Source organism: Peromyscus californicus, unplaced genomic scaffold (genome assembly GCF_007827085.1).
Source record: "Peromyscus californicus insignis strain IS unplaced genomic scaffold, ASM782708v3 Scaffold_2__1_contigs__length_46816999, whole genome shotgun sequence".
NCBI classification, from domain to species: domain Eukaryota; kingdom Metazoa; phylum Chordata; class Mammalia; order Rodentia; family Cricetidae; genus Peromyscus; species Peromyscus californicus.
Window position 1 is genome coordinate 19,622,736 of NW_026294540.1, and position 21,193 is coordinate 19,643,928.

Below are 21,193 nucleotides of genomic sequence, written 5' to 3' on the forward strand. Positions count from 1 at the left end.
TGACCTACCCATCCCTTACAATTCATCATCCATCAATCCACTATCCATCCAGCCATCTACCCATCTGTCCATCTACCCATCCCTTACCACTCATCATCCAGCCAGCCACTATCCATCCAACCATCCTCCCATCTATCCACCTAACCATCACTTACCACTCATCATCCAGCCAGCCACTATCCATCTAGCCACCTATCTATCAACCCAACATCTATATATCCACTCATCTATTAATCTCTCCACTCCTGGTCCATCCAGGTCTCTGCTCAAATATCACCTCCCTGGGGACCCCTCTCTCAAACACTCCTAATATGAATTCCCACCCTGTCTTCTTAGTCCTAATCTCGGGGAGCAGAAAGTTAGAGTTCGCCCAGGATGACTGTTGCAGCTGGGGAAACTGAGGCCCAGAGAGCGGCAGGACCTGCCCGTGGACAAAGTGGCCCAACTGAGAGACAAAGGATGGATGCTGTGCTTCCGAGTAGCATGTAGAGTTCCTTTCTTAAGCTACCTGCCTGTCTTTTTAAAGACATTCCAGTGATTCCAAGGTCAACAGAGACCAGTCACATCTCCATCTCATGGTGAGGCACCTCCTGGAGATCCGCATTTAGCATTGCTCTGGTGCCTCAGAGTCCTCAGAACTGCACATTTGCTGAGGGTCTATCTGCGGAACTGAGACCTTCTGAGGAGGAGTCAGCCTTGCATGGTTCTCAGTCTCATCCTGTGTCTAAAAAGAGCCTGGGTCTGGTGGACAACCACATCAGCTGCCTCCAGCTGTTTCCCCAGCCCGCAGCTGGCATCCTAAGACACTGGAGAGTCCAAAGGGGTCCCTGTCCTTTGGCCCAGGAAGAGTAGGATGCTGTGGGCATGACAGCACCTCTGTCTCTGCCCTGGCTCACAGTACTAAGTGCCCCCCCTGTGTATGTTGGTGACAGCTACCTATGTCCCCTCTGCCCTTCACCGACAGCTGCCAGGCATCCCCTCCATCTCTCCTTGCAGAGCAGAGCAAGTGCTGGGTTTCAGCAGCGGGTTTATTGCTGTTCTTTAAAACTAACTGATTTTCGCTCTTATCTTTCTTTTTCTTTTCTTTTCCTTTTTGTTTTTATGTTTCTATGATCCTGGGGATTGGAGCTAGGCCCTTGAGCATGCTGGACAAATGCTCTACCACAGAATTCTTACATATTAACCCTCAATCTCCCCGGCCCTTAGAATCATCCCCAAATGAATATCACATCCCTCTCTCTCAGGCCTCTCTCTGCGTCTCTGAGATTGGAGACCTGCACATCCGTGTCACCTGCCTCCCAATCACAGCCTGCATTTTAACAAGCCCCCCCTCCCTGCCGCCCCCAGAAGCTGTGCTCATTACGCCCAAGGCATGCTGCTGCGAGCATTTGGCTCTCACACCTGCTGCACACCAGAGCCTCCCAGGGACCTGGAACGGATGCCTGCTTCCCTCTGCCAGAAATTCTCAGCTAATTGGCCTGTGGTGGGGACTCGTTAGCCTTCCAGGTGATCCCAACATGCAGCAGAGTCGGCGAATCACCAACTGAGAGGAAACCGGAGAAGTCAAACAAAAGGACGGTCATGCCGAGGTGGGTGGTCTGTTTAGTGCCCAGATGGGCAGCGTGTGGCAAATGAGCCAAAAGTGGCTGCGTTTCCCACCAAAGGACAGCAGGTGGGGCTGGAGGAGAGGGCCTGCGACCACAGCCTGGGCGGTGTAGGGTGGACCGCAAGTGGATTAGAGTTCTCTGGGGGGAAAGAACAGATAGAATGAATACATGTTAAAAAAGGGATTTATCAGCTTGGCTTACAGGATACAGTCTGGGTACTCCAACGATGGCTGTCGCGCACTAGAGAGGCTGAGAACCCAGTAATTGTTTAGTCCACGGGGCTAAAGCCATTGTCCTTGAGGCCTGCATCAGAATCCCAGAGAAGTTGGTTCTAAAGTCAGGAGATAAAAGCAGCAGCAACAGGCTAGATGAAGCTGCCAGCAAGAGTGACAGCAGGCAAAAAAAAAAAAAAAAAAAAAAAAAAAAAGTCCTTCTTTCCCGTCCTTTTATCTGGGCTGCCATCAGAAGATGCCACTCATGGTTAAAGTGGGTCTTCCAACTTCAAATAATCTACTGAAGAAAAACCTTTGCAGGTATGCCCAGTAGCTTCCTTTTTAGCCCAGCCCAGCCCAGTCAATTTGATAACCAAGATTAGCCATCACAAAAAGTATACTTGGCGGGCCCATCACCATCCTGTGTTCCTGTATTTTTTTTTTTTTTTTTTTGGTTTTTCGAGACAGGGTTCCTCTGTGTAGCTTTGCGCCTTTCCTGGAACTCGCTTTGTAGACCAGGCTGGCCTCGAACTCACAGAGATCTGCCTGCCTCTGCTTCCCAAGTGTTGGGATTAAAGGCGTGCGCCACCACCGCCCGGCATGTTCCTGTGTTTTTTTAAAACTTATTTATGTGTGTGTGCCTGCTTGTCTGTATGTACTCCACACATGCACAGGTACCAAAGAGGCCAGAAAAGGGCATTAGATTCCCCGGAAAGGGAGTTATAAGTGGTTGTGAGATGGTGGGACCAAACTCAGATCTTCCTCAACACTCCTTTGCAAACACTCATACTTGCACACACTGTCAGCACTCACACTCAGACCAGAGGAAGGTTTTCATGCCCCTCTGAGCCTCATCCCTGGGGAGGGGAAGCTTTGCCATTCCCATGGGACTGAGGGAGGCATTGGGTCCTTGACATGGTCCATGTTAACAAAACACACTCCATCACTGTTTATACACTCACTCAAGGCTTCCTCCACTCCCCACCTGTCTGGAGCAGCTGGCTTCTGCACTGTGCTCCTGGTGACAGCATCCCACGGTATTTTAGCCCCGTCATCATGTGGCACCAGAACGTGAAGCCCAGGGTAGGCTACTAGCCAGAGTTCTGGTGCTGCAATGCAACACTATGCTCCAAAGTCAAGGCAACGTTCCTAAGCCCTAGTGACTGGCTCTCTATGGACCCTAGATTTCTGCTGTCCACTGCTGCCTGTCTACAAGAGGCAACATTGCCTCACTGGGGTGGCCACAATGATCTGGGTCCACTCTCTTCTGTAAGAGAGGTGTCCTTCCTAATACAGAGTCCTGACTAGAGGGACCAGAACCAGCAGGCCTGCTGACCTCATAGTGACTGTGCAGCAGGCCTTGCTACTGAGACCTGGGATGCTTCTGCAGAACGCACCAGTTCTCTGTTGATAGACCAGCTCTACACACCCTGCAGGGAGAAACTTGCAAACAATTGATGCTCCCGGGCTTGACCATGCTGCAGACTCCCTGGCCCCGGTGTTTCTCTAAGACTTCGCCCCCACTTCCCAATCCCCAGGGGTGCCTCTCTAGGCAGCTGGAACTCCAGTTCTGTAGCTTTAGCATTTGAGTGGTCCTGCTCCCTCAGGATCAGGACTGCCCACTCTCTGTCCACCTGACCAGATATTCAGAAGCCTACCCAGGGAAATGATGGGGCTAAGCAGGTGATGTCCGAGGTATGGGGCTGCTGATGCCTGAACCCCTGGGCTGGTTAATTCTTACAGTGAGATTGAGAGGTGCTGAGGCTGCTGGCTAATGATCCTAGACTCTGTGCTGGATCTAGTGAACACATGAGGATGTCCCCGAGCATCTCTGCTAATGTCTCAGCTGGGTCAGGGGTGGAGACTCAGTGAGGATGATATGGAGAAATGAACCTTAATGCAGGCGACTCAGCTCAATCAGCTAAGGAACTCGGGGGGAAAGGAACAAAATTGTCTGTCCTGAAAAGGCAACAGACCATGGTAAAGGCCTGATCTGAATGTCCCTCATGAGATCAGCATTGAGCTGAATAGAACCTGTGCTTAGATCCATCATGAGGGTCACCTCATGTGTCCACTCCTAACCACATTTATTTCCCACATAGCATGCATGACACCTCACCTCTTCCTGGATTATACTTGAGATGTTGGACTCATCACACGGACCACTAGATGCTTGGCTTTGTAGCCTGATCAAATGAAGAGTCGCTGATGTCAAGTTGCTGACATGGGGAGTCAAACCACAAATAAAGGCTGCTGATAAGTTTGGACATGGCCTTTATGATGTCTCTGTCCCAGTCTGATTTTTTTTTTTGTTTTTCGAGACAGGGTTTCTCTGTGTAGCTTTGCGCCTCTCCTGGAACTCACTTGGTAGCCCAGGCTGGCCTCAAACTCACAGAGATCCGCCTGGCTCTGCCTCCCGAGTGCTGGGATTAAAGGCGTGCGCCACCACCGCCCGGCCAGTCTGATTTCTTTTGGAGAAGCACCTGGCATTCAGATAAAACAGATGCAGTTACCAACATCTATCCATATATCTACCATCCATCTACTTAACCATCCATTCATCCATGGATGCATTCATCACTCATGAATCTACCTCTCTATTCAATTATCCATACACCCATACTTACAAATACTATATTTATCTATAGATCCATCTATCACACACCTTTCATCCATCTCTCCATCCTCCCATTCACCTATTTATCCATCCATCCATCACCCACTGATACATCCATGCATCATCCACCCACCCACTCATCCATCTGTCCATTTACAACATCCACTGATCCATACATCTATCCATCACTTACCCATCCATCCATTTACTTACCCACCTATCCATATATACCTTCATGTATCCACCTATCACTTACCCATCATCTGTCTGTCTCTCCTCCAATCTACCACTCATCCATCAGTCCACCATCCATCAACACCCTGACACTCATCCACCCATCCAATCTACCTTTATACATATCCACTCATCATCCATCATCCCTCCATCCAGCTTCATTCTAGCTGTGCACTCATCCACCCCACATCTATCTACTGACACATATATTCATCTACCCACCCACTCACCTATTCATTCATTCTTTCATTAAAAAAAACTTGAATTGTATGATAGTCTCAGACACAGATAGGCAGCTGCTGGCTTTGTAAAGGTCAATGAAAATAGAGGCTCTGCTTCTGAGAACTTCCACATTTTATCACAACAAAGATCTATTTCAGATGCTTTGAGAGGGGCTGGAGAGATGGCTCGGCAGTTGAGAGCACTGATTGTTCTTCCAGAGAACCTGGGTTCAGTTCCCAGCACCCACAATGGCAGCTCACAACTGTCTGTAACTCCAGTTCCAGGGAATCTGACACCTTCACACCAATGCACATAAAATGAAGTTAATGTATTTTTTTTAAAAAAGATGCTTTGAGAAAAAGACTACCAAGAGTGAGTGAAAGAGGATGAAAGAGTAGCAGCCTTTGCCATAGAATGATGGATAGGCGGGATGGATGGGTGGATGGACAGACAGACAGGCAGGCAGACAGATGGATGGACAGGTGGACGAGCAGAGGGACAGGCAGATGGATCGATGGGCAGGTGGGTAGATGAATGGGTTGGTGGGTGGGTGGGTAGATGGATGGATGGATAGGTGGGTAGGCAGGTGGATGGGTGGGTGCGTGGCTGGCTGGCTGGCTGGCTGAGTAAATAAATGAGTGGGTAGCTGGATGGTTGGATAGATGGATGGATAGATGGGTAGGTGTGCAAGCAGCTAGGTGGGTGGCTGGATAAACGAATAGGTAGGTAGGTGAGTGGATGACTGATGGATAGGGACAGATAAAACTCCTGTGGATCTCTTTCTTACCCTTTCATCTAGCCATTCAACAGCATTATTGAGCTTTGACAGCTCCTGTACTCAATGTATTTACTGGTTTGAGAAGCACCTTGTCCTGTGAGAAGCCACACAAAGAACTAAAACTTATGAGGAAAAGAAACGAGAAAATTGCTACTCAAAATTGCTGGGACCAACGGGGATTTCTATGGCCTGCGTGAGTTCCCACATGACTCTGACCCCCCTCTTCCTGGACACTGCCCACACTGGGCTAAGTCAATGACTACATAAAGGCCAATGTTTACAGACCAGTGGCTGCAGGGTGGGCTCACACAGAAGCATAATACCTCCCCAGAACCACACGGTTGGGAGGAACTAAGAACAAATTCTAAGAGAGTGAGGTTTCCATGTCACCAAAGGTAGAGGATGCTGGACTGATGAGCGATAGATACTGGTGTGAATTCGTGACCTGTGGCCATTCAGTAACTATGAGGGTCAATATTGATTGTCAGTAAGATCTAGGATTGCCTGGGAGGCAAGCCTCCTGGCACACCTGGGGATGGGGTTATCTAGGCGGTTATAAGTCTGTGAAGACTTATCTAGATTGGGTTAATTGAGGTAGGGAAGATCCACCTTAACTGTGGGTGGTACCAATCCATGAACTGAGGTCCTGGACTGAATAAAAAAGGAGGAAATGAGCTGAGCATCAGCATCCATCACTCCCTGCTTCCTGAGTATAGATGCAATGTGACCAGTACTTCCTGTTCGCATGGCTATGCAATGCTGGACCGCAGCACCTCAAACCGTAAGTCAAAATAAGCCCTTCCTTCCTTCTCTGTTTCTGTCAGGTGTCTTGCTGTGCCAATAAGACAAGTAACTAACACAGGCACCACACTGAACAGTGTGTACAGAAATCTAAGACACATGGCCCATCTGAACTCCTTGGTCCTATGACTGTGGCAGCCATAGTCATGATACAAAAAGACGTCTTCTGTGTGAAAGGTCAAGGAAGCAGATTTGATAACTGTCAGCCCCTATACCACAGGTAGACATGACACAGCCACCAGATGAGGAAAAAAAAAAAAACCCAGCCTCATATCTGCTCTCCATTCTCCAAGCTCAGTGGCCATGAGTACCACCCCAGTCCCATGTATCCCAGGGGCCACTGAAAATTCAGGCAGTCATACTGGCTCTGAAGCCTGTGTCCCCAAGTCACAGGCACTGCTGCTCCTCACAAGGGACTCAGGTCACTCACCGGCATCATCCACTGAGATGATGCCCTCTATCTTCTGGCTGTCACAGAGGTCATCCGTGTTCCTGAAATGAGTGACAGACGCTCCTGGAATATCAGCTCTCTGCACCATTAAGTAACTGCCTGCTCCATCTAGGTGGGCATTGTGGATCTAGGCGTGTGCATGGGTATGTCGGTGTCTGAGGAATACTGATCAGGAAGGAGGAGGAAGCCAGAGGCAAAGTCTCTGATTGCATCTTGGACTGTATCCGAGATGAGCCATTGTCTGTTCCCTGACAAGTGGAGGGCCGATTGCTCTTGGGAGCAAGAGATGCCGTACAGACCATGTCAAGGGAAGCTGGAAATTGGTACCCCACATTTGTTTTTGACCTCTGCAAGCACAAATACGGCTGCAATCAGTTAGACGCTTGTGATCAGCCATGGCCAGTGACAAGGTTGAGTCTGGACAGGCTGGGGACCTGTGTGAAGCCGACATTCGTGGAGTCATACCTACAAATCGGCTAGAAGCTACTGAGGACTGAGGGAGGGCAGCACATGGTAGGCTGTGGGGAGAGTTATGTGACAGCCTGGGAAAGGACTATAAAAGGAGTAGGCTCAGCCGGGGCTGCCCTCTCATCGGAGAAAATGGCAGCCACAGACAGGTCACTGTCTTCCTTTGTCTTACTCTGCTTCCATTTAGGATGCTACTCCCCACGTGGCCTTGACCTCACTTCTCCATGTGTCCAGGGAGACCCTGATCTAGCTGGAGGGAAGTGAACTGATGCCCTGCAGTGTCAGGGACCGGATGGCAGCTCAGAGCTATGGCATTGGCTTCCCCCAGCAGCGCAGCAGCCATGTGCATTTTTAATGTCTCTGCTGGATGAAAGGCAGCCGGAGCTGACTCTCGCCCACTCTCTTTAGCTGTCTACTCTCTACTGCGGTGTCTGGCCTGGGGTGTGTACTGAGAAGCGGTTGCCAGCCTCTGGTCACATGCCCATGAGTAAATGGATGGACTAGCTCATCCACTCAGCTCTCCACATGGCGTCAGAGACCAAGGAAGGAGAGCTGTGCATGGGGCTTTATGGGACAAGGGAGGGGGCTGACGCATGGGTCACAGAAGACGTGTGCCAAAGCCTGTCGCGGGGACGGGCCACAACAGTACATGCTGTTCACAGTGCCCAACAGCAGAAACAAAACTAATAACGGCCCATCTGCAGCATGCCCTCTCGCTGGGGCATAAACACTGAAGCAACAGTTTCCAGCTTCTTCCCTACACAGTCCGCTGTTGTCTTTCCCCTTTTCACCTTTGAATTGGTGACCTCCCATAACTTCTAGGAAAACGAGTCTCAGCGACTTAAATCCCCAGCTTGTTGGAACTCCCCTGCTTGACTTCGCTTCCCCAGCTTGTCAGTGGCCATCTGTGCAGGCTGCCGTCCATCTCTTGAGTTTCCTCACCTGCCCGCAACTGGTTACAGTCACAGATGGGAGGCTCTCAAGGCTGCAGACACACCCCTGGTGCTGCTGTCTCCCGCGTCCGCCCCTCGGCAGTAGTTTATAGCCTCCTGGATCTAGCTGGATACATAGTATCCTAGAATAAACACATATCCGAGTCTCCCTTGCAGCAAGGCATGGTCATGTGACCCGTGTACTGTCCAGTGGATGAGAGGTAGCAGGTAACACTTCCCAGTTATTACCGCAGCCCTTCCCCTCCCTTCTCCCCAAGGGGGCTGGATGCTCAAGAGCTATGTTGGATCCTGCAGAAGAGAGAGTATTGGCCAGTATTGCTGTCACAGAGCAGTAGAGAGCCCTGGCTTGGACATGGGGATGGGGGTCAAACAAATCTGGTCACTTGTGCCTGATTGTTGATGACAGAGGTGATTGACACCTCCCAATGCCTGCCCCAAAGAAGCCAGAGATTCACTCCAAGCCCAGGTTCCTGCTACCTCCTGTTGTCAGCCAGCCTTCCATCATGTACGAAATTCCTGCAATAAGAGCTTAAAGGGGACGATTTATGTTGGCTCTGGAAATCAGAACTTAAGTTCATGGTTAATTGTCCCCATTGATTTTTGGACCTGTAGAAATGGAGAGTGGAAATGGCTCAGTGGTTAGGAGAACTGAGTACTTACTCCTCTGAAGGACCCAGGTTCAGTTCCCAGCGCCCACATGGCAGCTCACAACTGTCTGTAACTCCAGTTCCAATGGAACCATGGCACCAGCCACGCACATAATACACATATACGTGCATGCAGGCAAAATACCCATACACATAAAATAAAATAAATAAATCTTTTTTAAAAAATAAAGAAAAGAAAGAAATGGAGTGTAGGCAAGCTGTTCACCTCATGGTAGCCATGATAGCAACCAAGAGAAGCCAGGGCCCTAATATCCCCTTAAAAAACACCTTCCTACCTCCTAGCCCTCCCTCCAAAAAACCCGACTTCTTCCCTCCAGGCCATGCCTAAAGGTTCCACCACTTCCCAGAAGCACTATAATCTAGAACCAAACTTCCAACACAGGAGTCCTGGGGGCACCCCAGATGCCAGGCACAGCATCAGGAAAGCATGTCTTTTGGTCCCCAGGAGTACTCAGCCCAGCCTCTTGCTCCCTCACATGCTAAGCACTAGCTCTGCATAAGGCTTTCTGTTTTGCTCAGGGGCTTCAGCTGGGAACCTCAAACCCTCCTGGAGTGGTCCGGGCATGTCAGTGCCAGCTGCTCACAGCCTGTATGACCAAGAGTGCAGCATCGGCCAGGTGGCTCCTGCCTAGATGTTTCCCTCAACCTGAGCCAGCCAGCCCATCCTGTCATGAGTGCTGTGGGCCTTGAGCACGTGACAACCACCCAGAGCCTCCAGTCATTTATCAATGAAATGGAGGACACTGGAGTGCTATCTCACTGAGATGTGTCCCAGTGAACTGACAAACCGTAATTGTCCCTCCAGAGGTAGGCAGATAGCAACCCATGAGCGATAGGGACTATTGCCTTTGTGTAGGGATATTTGGTCTCTCTGATTTAGGTCTGAAAACTTTATGCATAACCCAAATCCTCTGTAAAAAAAAAAAATTCTCTGAATCAATGTTTATTAGGGAGCAAGAAACACAAAGCAAAACATGAAGTTGGGCAGTTCCCAAGTGGGAACAGACAAAGTCCGTTTGATCCGAGGAAGGGTTTAGCCAGCTCTTAAGTGGCCAAGACTCCTCACATGGTGCGGCGAGCTACAGAGAATGGAGGGCTGGGTCTGACAGGATTAGGAGTGAGCAGGAAGGAAACATCAGATACACAGAGGGTAAAGACTTGACTGTCAGCCTGCCTGCAGCATGGCTGCCGGCTCCGCCGCATACTGGCTGGGCAAGTGATTTGATGTCTAGGGGCCTCACTTCCTTGATCTGCAAGATAGAGAAAATCAGATCTGGCTCTAGCCGAGATGCTGCAAGAATCGGGGGACGGATCACAGTGTTCTCAACCGGGTTGGCAGAGCAGGTGCCTGGGCGGAAGCAACAATTATGCTTCAGCAGAGACACCTCCCCGCCATCTCTGTCTCTACTTCAATGTGACACAATTTATAAAGAACCGGGACCTCCGTGGAACCTTCCATGAATCAGGGTCTACCCGGGCGTAAGAACCACACAGGGATGACAAGAATGTTTAGCAGCTCCACAAACGGAACTATGACTAACATTTCCTACCCACTCACCACGGACTAGCAGACCCGGGTTACACCTTGCACATCTGCACTCATCCCAATGGCTCTGTGATTGTCCTGCAGGGATTCCACCTTCACAGAGAAGGAAACTGAGGCAGGAGGTGGAGAGGCTTCACAAAGACCACATGCATGGTAGAACAGGAGAGACGGGATTCAAACAGACTACCCAGGCTGGGCAGAAGTACCTTAGGGGTCACTGTTAACTTGGCTTATACCCAAGAGAAGATATTTAGCTAGGAAGTACAGCAATATCATTTGCCCCCTCCCGGGGAAGTTTACATGGTGGAGACTTGATTTAACTTAATCCATCTGTTCCCAGTCAGCCCTACATATTTGTTTGCTTGGGCTGGCTGTTCCGTTTCAGGAAATGCATGCCTCAAACCTCTCTCCGCCCCACTTTCCTAATGGGGGTGGCGGCGGCGGCGGGGGCTCTGGCTAGGCAGCCCTGTGGACAAGGCTGGGCAGCAGAGGAATGATTACTTGGGGATGACGGAGCTGCCCAAAGCAATATCAGGGTTTCATTGCTGGATGCAGAGGAAACAGATGCCAGATGGGCAAAACACAGCATGATGTGCGTGACAGGCCACCTGATCACAGTAAAGGTGTGTAGGTGACCCCAGGGAAGCAAATATGAACACGGTCCCACCTGGCCTAGGGCTATTCTATTCTCGACATGGAAATGCCCATCACCGGTCGCTCCCTCATTAAAGAGGAGATGTGAAAGAGATGGCAATCCTCCTGAGGCTTCTGGGGACAGGGAGAAATCAAAGCGGACCTCCACCCCACCAGCTAGAAGAGTTAATTCCAGCCTGGGAGCTCATGCAGTCAGAATGCATTAAAGCTACGGGAGTTAAAATGGGAACCGCAGGGGTGATGGAAAACCAGAAGAGGGGAGGACACACTCAGGGTCACATGCAATACTGGGACCTGCATCTTTCACTGGGGTGAAAGACTTCATCATGGACAGGCCCTCCTAGAGGGCTGGTCTCCACCATACCCAGACTAGGCCCTTCTAAACACCATGCAAAGATTCTGTGACCCAAAGCAACATCCCTAATTCTGGATTCCTCATATTCTATGGCCTCCACGTAGCCTCTGTTGGGCTTAATTATTTACTTGTCCCTGGCTAGGTGTTGAATTAAGCTAGAAGGTTCTAGAAGGATTTTTTGTTCACTCACCCACATTGTTCTCAGTACCATAAAAAAACAGTCACAGAAGTCAGATCGGGATCTTTTTATTAGCAAGGACTATGGGGGGGGGGTACATATCCGTGACATGAAGTAGCATCATTGGGAGGCTCTCGATCAACTAAGTGAGTTCCGGTCCCCTGTTGTAGGCTACCTGAGTTTGAGATCTTTCACATAAATAGCTGTGGAGCATTGGGTCTGACCCAGTGGCTCTCAGCCTTCCTAACACTGTGACCCTTTAATACAGTTCCTCAAATTGTGGTGACCCCTCACCATAAAATTATTTTCGTGGCCATTTGGTAACTGTAATTTTGCTACTGTTATGAATCAGAATGTAAATATCTGATATGTGGGGCATCTGATATGTGACCCCTGTGAAAGAGCCATTCGACCTCCAGGAGGGTAGCGACCCACATGTTGAGAACTACTGGTCTGACCTGATGATGGGGGCTGCTTGTCCTCAAAGCCTGAGCATCCAGAGCTTTGGTGAGGGTCACTCTGAGCCTGAGCTTGAGGCTTAGATTCACCTTGCTCCTCCACTCCTCCTTCCTCCCTCTCCTCCACCTCACAGAAAGAAGGTGAGAAGCACGTCTTTTGATCTGCTAATTCCCGGGAAAAGGAGCCAAGGAACTGTCATGTGAGGCTTCAGGATGCACATATGGTAGCGCCACATGATTCTGTAGCTCACTGGCGTCTGATGGAGAGGCAGGTGATCAGTGAGAGGGGCCAAGATGTCATGTGTCTGCTCCGTGGCACCACAGGGACCTGTGACCCATGATCCCTGCGAGAGAACTAACAATCCCAGAGGCCCACAGAGGCTCAGAGGTCCTACCACCATGACGCCCTCCACAGATAGAGTGAGAAGCCTGGTGAGTACAGCACAGCCCACTGAGCCCGGGGAACCAGAGCCGTGGAAAGCTTCAAAGCTGGGAATTTGCTTGCTGATATGTGTCCAGCCCTAACTCTGACCTGGACCCTGTTCTGGATCCCAGGAACACACAGGACTAACCAGAGCCCCACCAACGGTCTCTTTGCTGCAGTGAGTAGGTGAACAGTGACATTAGCCCCTCAGTGACATTAGGCACTGCATCTCCACACTGCCACAGTTCCCGACTCACCCGCCTCACCCGCCTCACCCGCCTCACCCTAAGAGGCGAGGATACGAGCCCAAGCTAAGACCAGCACCCTTTGATGGGCCTCCTCGGGGGAGAGTGAGTCTCTGACCACAAGGCGAGGGGAAGTTTCCATGGTTACAGAGAGAAAGGAAACAGAAAAGAGACCCAAATAACTGAGGGATTCAATCACCCCAGGCAGGGACATTTTTGCATGTTTATGGGAAATTGGTGTAAAAAAATTCAGATTCTCAGAGTCACCTTGCCTTGGGTTCTAATCATGGTTTTTGCACTGAGTTACAATAAGGCAGATGGACTCATGTCCCATGGGAAAGGGGGTGTCCTTGACTCTCTGTTTTCTCATCTGTGAAGCAGGAAAGGCCACAGCACTGGATTTCCCGATGCTAAAAGGGGCTCGAACACGCAGACAGTGTAACCACCACGCCATTGCCACCGAAGGCTCGCAGTGTGAATACCGCTGCCCCACCTCCATCGCTCACTTCCTGAAACCCTTGGTGCTGACTCTGACCCCTGCGTGGGCTCCAGCTCCGCATCTCCCAAGCCCTCCTGCCAAGTCACCTGCTCCACTTCCTGCTGCGCTTTCCTCTGCTTCCAGGAGAGAACGATTTGCTGCCACACTAACGAAATGGCATTTCCTCCTTCGGACCCTTTAGCTGGAATGGGAGTTGGAATCTAAAGTGAAATGCTGAGGGAACTTGTGCTGGGAGCATGGACAGTGATAGATACCGGGGACGCTGATACTGGCGAGAAATCGGCCAAGTCCACTTCTTCATCCTGCGGAAGGAGAAACAGATGCTCGGAGGAGTGATGACAATCAGGCTAAGGGGAGAGGTATGTCTAGAACCGAGGCGTCCGTCCACACTGTGTGTGTGTCCCTGCTGCTGCTCACCCAGCCGCTGTGACACCAAGAAGGACCACGTGGCTTCTTGGGACAAGACGCTACCCTTGTGTCTGTGGGAGGCCAGGCAGCCTCTCCTCTCTGTCCAGATGCAAATTCTCAGAGCAGCATGCCTCGGTTTGCAGCGTGGCCGGGGTTGTGGTGAGACTCTTCCATGTCCCCCAAAGCCTAGACTTGGGGTACAGGCTTGGTCCTCAGTCTATGGTACTATAGGGACGCGGAACCTTTAGGAAGAGGGTGAGTACGAATGAAGTGCTCGCTCTCTCTCTCTCTCTCTCTCTCTCTCTCTCTCCCTCCCTCCCTCCCTCCCTCCTCCCTGGCTGTCAAGAGGAGAACCGGCTTCCTCCCCACTCTCCCACCACGATGTTTACCAAGATGAACAATGTGACTGTCACTCCTTGCTGCCAAGGTACAGCAAGAGATTGGGACATGGGGACATCAGTGCCTCGAAGGTAGGAGGGCAGCTGCATGTTCTCACCCTTTTACGCCAAGGAGACACCAACCCAGGCTGCTGGGACAAGCGCATAGATGGCGAGAGTGACTGTGGTGGCTGGGAGGGGGGACCCTACCTGGGCAAGGGACTCTTGGAGGATTGGGGGGGTTGGGGGGAGCGTGTGGGGTGACAAGAGACACTCAGCAGGAGGCCCCGAGGAGGTGGTGTCTGCTTAGCGAAGAGAGGATGTTTGCACCACAGTAATTCATGAAAATAAATGTGTTATAAGCAGAAGGGAGTTAAGGACAGTACTCCAGGTGTTCGTGCCCAGAAGACCGTGAGAGCACTGTGCAAAGGCTGATTCACATAGAGACAGCACCAAGCCCCGCCTACCATGACCTAGGAGTCTGAAAGGAATCTCAGCAAAGGCCCTGAGCAGACACATCCATCACCAGACACGACACAGGGGCAGAGGAAATGTGGACTGTTACTGACGCCCACAGCACTTTAAAATCCCCTGCGTGGGGAGGGATCACAGGAGGAGAGAGAGAGAGAGAGAGAGAGAGTGAGCCTTGATACCCGGGTATGGGCAGGGATGGATGGAGTGATGCCTAAAAAGTGGGTGGATTCAACCCACACTCTGGAGGGACTAGCAGAAGATGGGGAAGAGGGAGCGGGGAGGTGACTTAGAGACACTCAGGGACCCATGGAGGTGGCTGAGATTGTGTCTCTTCCCTTGCCTATTCAGGAACCCATCCATGTGTGCAGCCCTGCCCCTCTGAGGCCCCAGGTTCTGCAGAGAGCTCCTGGGACAGACATGCTCTGTCTACAGCCCTGCTGTGGGGACAGTAAAGATGATGGATGGGGCTGGAGCCAGGCCCATGGAGTCAGCATTTTTTTTTTCTATATTCCCTATTTATTTTCAATTTCACCTCAAACCTAAGTATTTTTGGAGTTGGGAAATGTGGGCATCATCCACAGAGGCAACCTCGCAACAAAACTGGGTATGGGGGGGAACTTTTTGGTGCCCTAGATTCAGAGCAAGCCTTTCTCTGTTACCTGAGACTGAGACATTGTGGCTCTGAGCCTCAGTCTCTCTGGGACCCAGTTCAGCAGGTACAGCCCAAGGCTCTGGTTCTGACCTTTCTGGAGAGTGTCCACTCCCTGCTGGACACTCTGGGCATGCCCCTGTTGCCCAGTATCCTGGGTCAGGAGCTGTCTTTTGCCTGCTATTCAGCTTCAAAGGCATGTGCACATTGCAGGTTGATTTCCAGGACTCATATGAAGAACAAAGACAGATCCAGTCCCGACAAGACAATTAGAGGAGATCCTGTCCCATGGATAGATGGACAGCTATCTGGTGCTCTTGGCATCTGTGTTACACAGTAGGGGTAGAGTTCTCACTTGGGTGAGTATCCACACACTGAACACGGACTTCGTCCCATCCTTGGTGCAGAGGGTAAAACCGCAGGTCACAATTGCTTTAAAGATACGCCACGTCCCCCCATGACACAGGGGCCACCATGGTTCGGCAGCATGTGCGGGGACAGATGTCGACACACCCAGAGCACCCCCAAACTACACCGCTCAGAGCAGGAAACTGGTGTGTGAATGTCATTTGTCTATTTAGCTCAAATATCTTCTCTATTTTCCCCCTGCAAGCCATTTTAATTCATGAGACTTATCAAGGGTGTGAGGAGAAACAGGAGCCGTCCATCATACAGAGGCAATCAACACAGCTTAGAAACCACATGAGGCCTTTTACTTCTCTGTTCCACTGCCCCTCATAGACCATACAATGCAACCTGTCACCCTCAATGAAGACCTGGAGCTCAGGTATTGTCGATGCCTTTCCTTCTTGGAGCTCTCCTTGAAGAATGTGCCTTGACCACAACTCCATGAATAGAGTGATGAATGAGCACAGTGGGGATTATGTATTTTATAGAGCAGGGAACAGGGACTCTGAAACAGCTTTTCAACATGGCCCAGCAGTGAGGGATCAATTCCAGCCTGTGTAGTTTAGACTTGGGACTGTCTGGTTCATGAGACCCTTGAGCTCACGGCTGTTGTCAAATGACATCCGGGTCTGAACTCCTTTGGGGTGTGCTGGCTGCCACCCTTCATGGGCACTCACAAAGAGACCAGGGTATAATGGATGGCGAGGTGCAGAGGGAGAGTTCCAACAAGGTCCTGGGAGCTATGTCTGCTACAGGGAGGGATTAAGGATGCTTCCTCCAGGTCCTGCTGCCCGCCTTTTGTTCAATCCCAGCTGGAAATACCCATCTGAAGTCTATCCATGCCCGTCAAAGGCCTGATCCTCCTGTCCCACCATGTTCTTTGTCTCATCAGATTGGGAAAGCAGAGTCAATCCTATGAAAGCTAGAGTCCCCAGGCTGCCTGCATTTGTCAGGGAGCAAGTGTAACACGCTGGTCCCAGGACCAGGCAGGGGTCCTCCAGAGACAAGAGTTGGTAGAGTTCTGGAAGGACCCAAGGTCCACTGAGACCCAGGGAGGCTCTAACTGTTGAGGTTCAGCTTTGTGTGGGCAGAAGCCCCTCATTCAAGCTACACTGGACCTGACAAGCTCATCTTGGGGACAATGAATGGGCCTTTTCACTCCAAGCTTAGGGTCCCAGCTTTCCTCTCACATGCCCTGACTTTGGAACTTTGTTTCCTATCCAACCAGAACCCAGGGTAGATTGGCTCCTGTACACCAGGATGGGTTCCTTGGAGGCACAGCATGGAGATCAGCAGCCCAGGGCTTTACTGGCCAGGAGGTGAGTGTCCACTTCCCGAACCTCCAGGCCGAGCTGCTCATGGCTCTGGCTGCCTTTCTAGGTCTCCGCCTAACCTCATCACAGAGCTGGAACCTCAGGCCTGGATACAAAATGTCCAGTCAACAGAAACTGATACACTCTGACAGCAAGTACCACCTTTCCACTTGAGAAAGTTCAAGGTCAGAGTTTATGTTCACAAACACTTGGTCATGGTAGTTGGACGTCTTAGGCCAAACCCCTGTTAACACACATCCTTAACCTCCAAAAACACGACAAATCCAGCAGAGGGTGAGAAGCTCCTGCGCCCCACTTTATCACCTCTTCTCAGCCAATCTGGGGGCCAGGGAGGTCGATTATGCACCTACAGCCAACTCATTGGCCTCTTACAAGTGTTGCTTATGGGAGCTGGAGAGGCTCACCTGGTCCCCAAGCTCAGCAAGGATGGATGCCTGGCTGCTGGCCGCATGGACTAAGCCATGGATAGTATGGATTCCAGAAAAGCAAGTCAGCTCCAGGGTTGCACCAATCAACACGACTAATAACCCGCCAATCAATACAACAGACACCCTGCCAGTCAACACAACAACCTGCCTGCCAATCACCACCAAAAAGCAACTTGCCAATCAACACAACAGATAACCCATAGTATCTATGTGGGATATATCTCACCAAGGATCTTCTTTTTTTTTTTTTTTTTTTTTTTTGGTTTTTCGAGACAGGGTTTCTCTGTGTAGCTTTGCGCCTTTCCTGGAACTCGCTTTGGAGACCAGGCTGGCCTCGAACTCACAGAGATCCGCCTGGCTCTGCCTCCTGAGTGCTGGGATTAAAGGCATGCGCCACCACCGCCCGGCTGGATCTTCTTTTAATACAGATGCTGGGCACTGTGGCTGAATGTGTTCCTTCCCGATCGCTGTGACTGACAGAATAACTTAAGGGAAGAAAGATTTCAAATGATCTCCATCTATCACGAGGGGAGGGAGAGGCATGATAGAGCATCTTCATCATGGCGGCAGGACCATAAGATAGCGCCGTTCACTCTTCACCTGCTGGAGCTCGCTCTGCTCCAAGGTTTTGGGAAGAGAGCCCTGGAGCTGGGTTTCTGGAATCAGGATGGACCAGTTGACTCAGGCGGGACTCGGCTGGAAAGAGTCTAAACGCAGGAGGACCAGGCATCCCACTCCACCTCAAGCCTCTGCCTGCTCTGCACCTGCTCCATAGTTGCAGGTTCGGGACACGTGTCCTCCTTCACTCTGGGTGGTTAGAAAGAAAGACACCAGGAGTGAGGGACATTTTATTCGTGCCTGTCACTGATGACTAAGCAAGTTTTCCTGGCGCTGTTAGCGAGACAAAATGACCCAGGTGAGTTCTGAAGACCCAAGTGAGCTTCCAAGCTCCCCTCAGGGTGGGTCACCTGGACCACACTTCTTCCAGCAGTGAGTGGAAGCCACAGCACTCAGAGATTCTATCTCAGGCTAGGCACGTAGTCCCTCTCTGCTGGGAACCCAGCCACAATTGCAGAAGCTCCGGGCCCAGCAAGAAGTCAGACACTCCATCCAGAGGGCATTGTTTGTTCAGTCTCAGCAGCTGGCACGGTGGAATTCAAGAACACACTTTTTATCCGTAAGTAGCATGGGCAATGTCTCAAAGCCACATTCCCAGAGACTGGCCCAGTACACATCCTGAGAACTATTCCCACCCCTGACTAAAAGTTTGTGAGACTGAGACACAGCTGAGCCTTCTGGGTCCTACCAGCATCCCTGCTCCTTGCCCTCATCCCAGGAGGGTAGCAGCATCTTGGTCCTGTGTGGTCCTCTGTGCTGCCCCAGCCCCTGTCCATTATCTCCACTATCTATATCCTGTGAGGCCAGCCCCAGCTCTGCTTCCCTGTGTGGCAAAAGGCCAGAGTTTCCAGCAGACCCTGGAGGAGGGGGTAACTCCTTCAGTTAGGGGATAGTTAATCTCGTCAACTTAAAGGGATCTGGAGTCAACTAAGAGATCCCAAAGGGAGACGATCCTCTGGAGGCAGCATCTTCCAACAGGCAGTCCAGATACAAAGAGGTCAAAGAAAAGGTAGCCATGCCTTCTTGCCTTTTACTGGGTGGGTGTGTCTGCTGCTCCTACTGCTGATGCTGGTGATGATGATGATGATGATGATGATGGTGATGGTGGTGGTGGTGGTGGTGGTGGTGGTGGTGGTGGTGGTGGTGGTGACGATGATGATGATGTCCTCAGCTGACATCAGACTCCAGCTGCTTCAGCCACCTAAGGTAGACTAAAAACCAGTGACTCTCTAAGAATGCCCCAAACTTTCAGCTACTGGGTTCTCAGCATCTCCCGTGCACAGACAGCCACCGTTGGACAATCAAGCCATTACAGTATTAGTCAATCTAATGAATCCCATTTATAATATAAGTTATTATCATTTCTCAGCCTTTTGGCTGAGATCAAGTATGCTATCTCTTCTTGTCAGTTTAATATGTGTTATATATGTCCTGCTCCTTCAGGAAACCTTGCCAACAGCTGGTTCACAGCTCTAAGGGACAGAGCAGAGGCTGTACCCAGACCCAGCATGGGGGGGGGCAGAATTAATAACAAATTGACCCTACACAATGTATCTAGATTGTGAAACTCAGCCATGTTGGATGCCCACCTGCCCGGCTGCCTATGTGTAAAGGGTCTAGAAAGTTCGCTAAGGGGGATGAGGGTGTGCCTCTTGAAATCAAGAGAGAAGCAAGCATCCTGCTACCAAGGACAAGTGGTCCAGTGTAAGCCAGACTCTTTACTCCTTGTTTTGGGACTTGAGAAAGTATCCACCAGAGGAGGGGGACTGCAGAAAGCCAAGTGCTCAGGGCTGTTTCTCTGTTTGGTAGCACAAGGGGACAGAGTCCCTGCCCAGAACGGTGTAGAACATCCATGCTTCACAGGGCAGATTCTGAGAGAGGTGGTAGAGGAGTAGATGGGATCCCACAGAGCCTCCTTCCTCCAGAGTTCACTAGACCAGAGGGGTTCACTTCCTACTGCTGACCTGTGGCCCTCGTTCCCACGTCTTGACCACAGACTCTAGCTCGAAAGGCCCCATGCCTCCGACACAGGTTCCTTTGGGAGAGGCCTCCAAACACACCCACAGCGCCCACACACAGCTGTTGTGCCTGCTGCCTCAACACCATGTGGCTCTCAGACGTCTGGGAGACGCCCTAACTTTGACAAAATGCCAGAGTACTTTATAATCGCTTGCAGTGAGCAATTTTGAAACACTCAAAGACAAATTGCCAGTTTGCAGAGCGTATTTCAAAGCAACTTCCCATTTGTTTAATTTCACGGCTTTTATGACTGGAAGCTTCTCGCCAGGACTCCACACTTGCTTTTTACCCACCGAAGAACTGTTGTTCCCTCATCTCCAGAGGCAATCGCTCGCCGTCCGCTCAGAAACTGCCTCCTCTGCCCGTTAGGCGGGGTTGCTTTACCATTTCAAATACCGGTTCAGTTTACAGAACACAGCCTCTCCGCCGGACACCCAGGTCCTCAGCTAGTTAGTATGTTTTCACTGAGGATGTAACATTGCTGGTTGTTTCCTTGAACTTCGATATTTCACTCACTCTGTTGAAGCCACTGTGGGTGATAGTGATGGGTCCAGCTGGAGATGAGGGTGGCATCTGCCTAGGACCTCCAAATATCATTCTGCAAGTGGGGGGAGAATGCTTCACACGAAGCCTCACCCTACTCTCTATAGTGCTGGGATAAGAAGCATTCAGAATTGGTGCACAGGTTCCTCTACTTAGAAACACAAAAACCAGGGTCTGGGGAGACAGTCCAGGCAGTAAAGCGCTCACCCTGCAAGCAGGAGGGTCTGAATTCAGTCCCCAGCACCTACATAAAGATGGGGGGGGGCAGGGGAAGAGGTGAGCATGGCAGTGCACACTTGTTATTTCAGCTATAGAGAGGATGAATCTCAAGGGCTTGCTGAGCAACTGACCTAAGAACCAAAGTGCTTAATTCCAGGACAACGAGAGAGAAGCTGTCTCAAAAAAACCCAAGATGGATGGCATCCTGAGGAGTGATACTCTGGCCTCCACATGCACACACACACATATATGTGCACACACATGCACCCACTTGTAAATATGTGTACACACACCCATATACACACAAAATAAAGAAATGTGAAGACCAAATAATCTCCTATTTATT

The 21,193-nt window shown here is 50.7% G+C and overlaps 1 long non-coding RNA gene and 1 pseudogene across 1 annotated transcript; both read left to right on the forward strand.

The window, feature by feature from the left end:
- Positions 1 to 1,077: 1,077 nt before the first annotated feature.
- On the forward strand, positions 1,078 to 4,086 carry LOC128121091 (uncharacterized). The gene is made up of 2 exons (XR_008222062.1): positions 1,078 to 1,589; positions 3,922 to 4,086. It is a non-coding gene; the product is annotated as an uncharacterized LOC128121091 (long non-coding RNA).
- Positions 4,087 to 19,423: 15,337 nt separating this feature from the next.
- On the forward strand, positions 19,424 to 19,517 carry LOC128121125 (uncharacterized; annotated as a pseudogene).
- Positions 19,518 to 21,193: the final 1,676 nt, after the last annotated feature.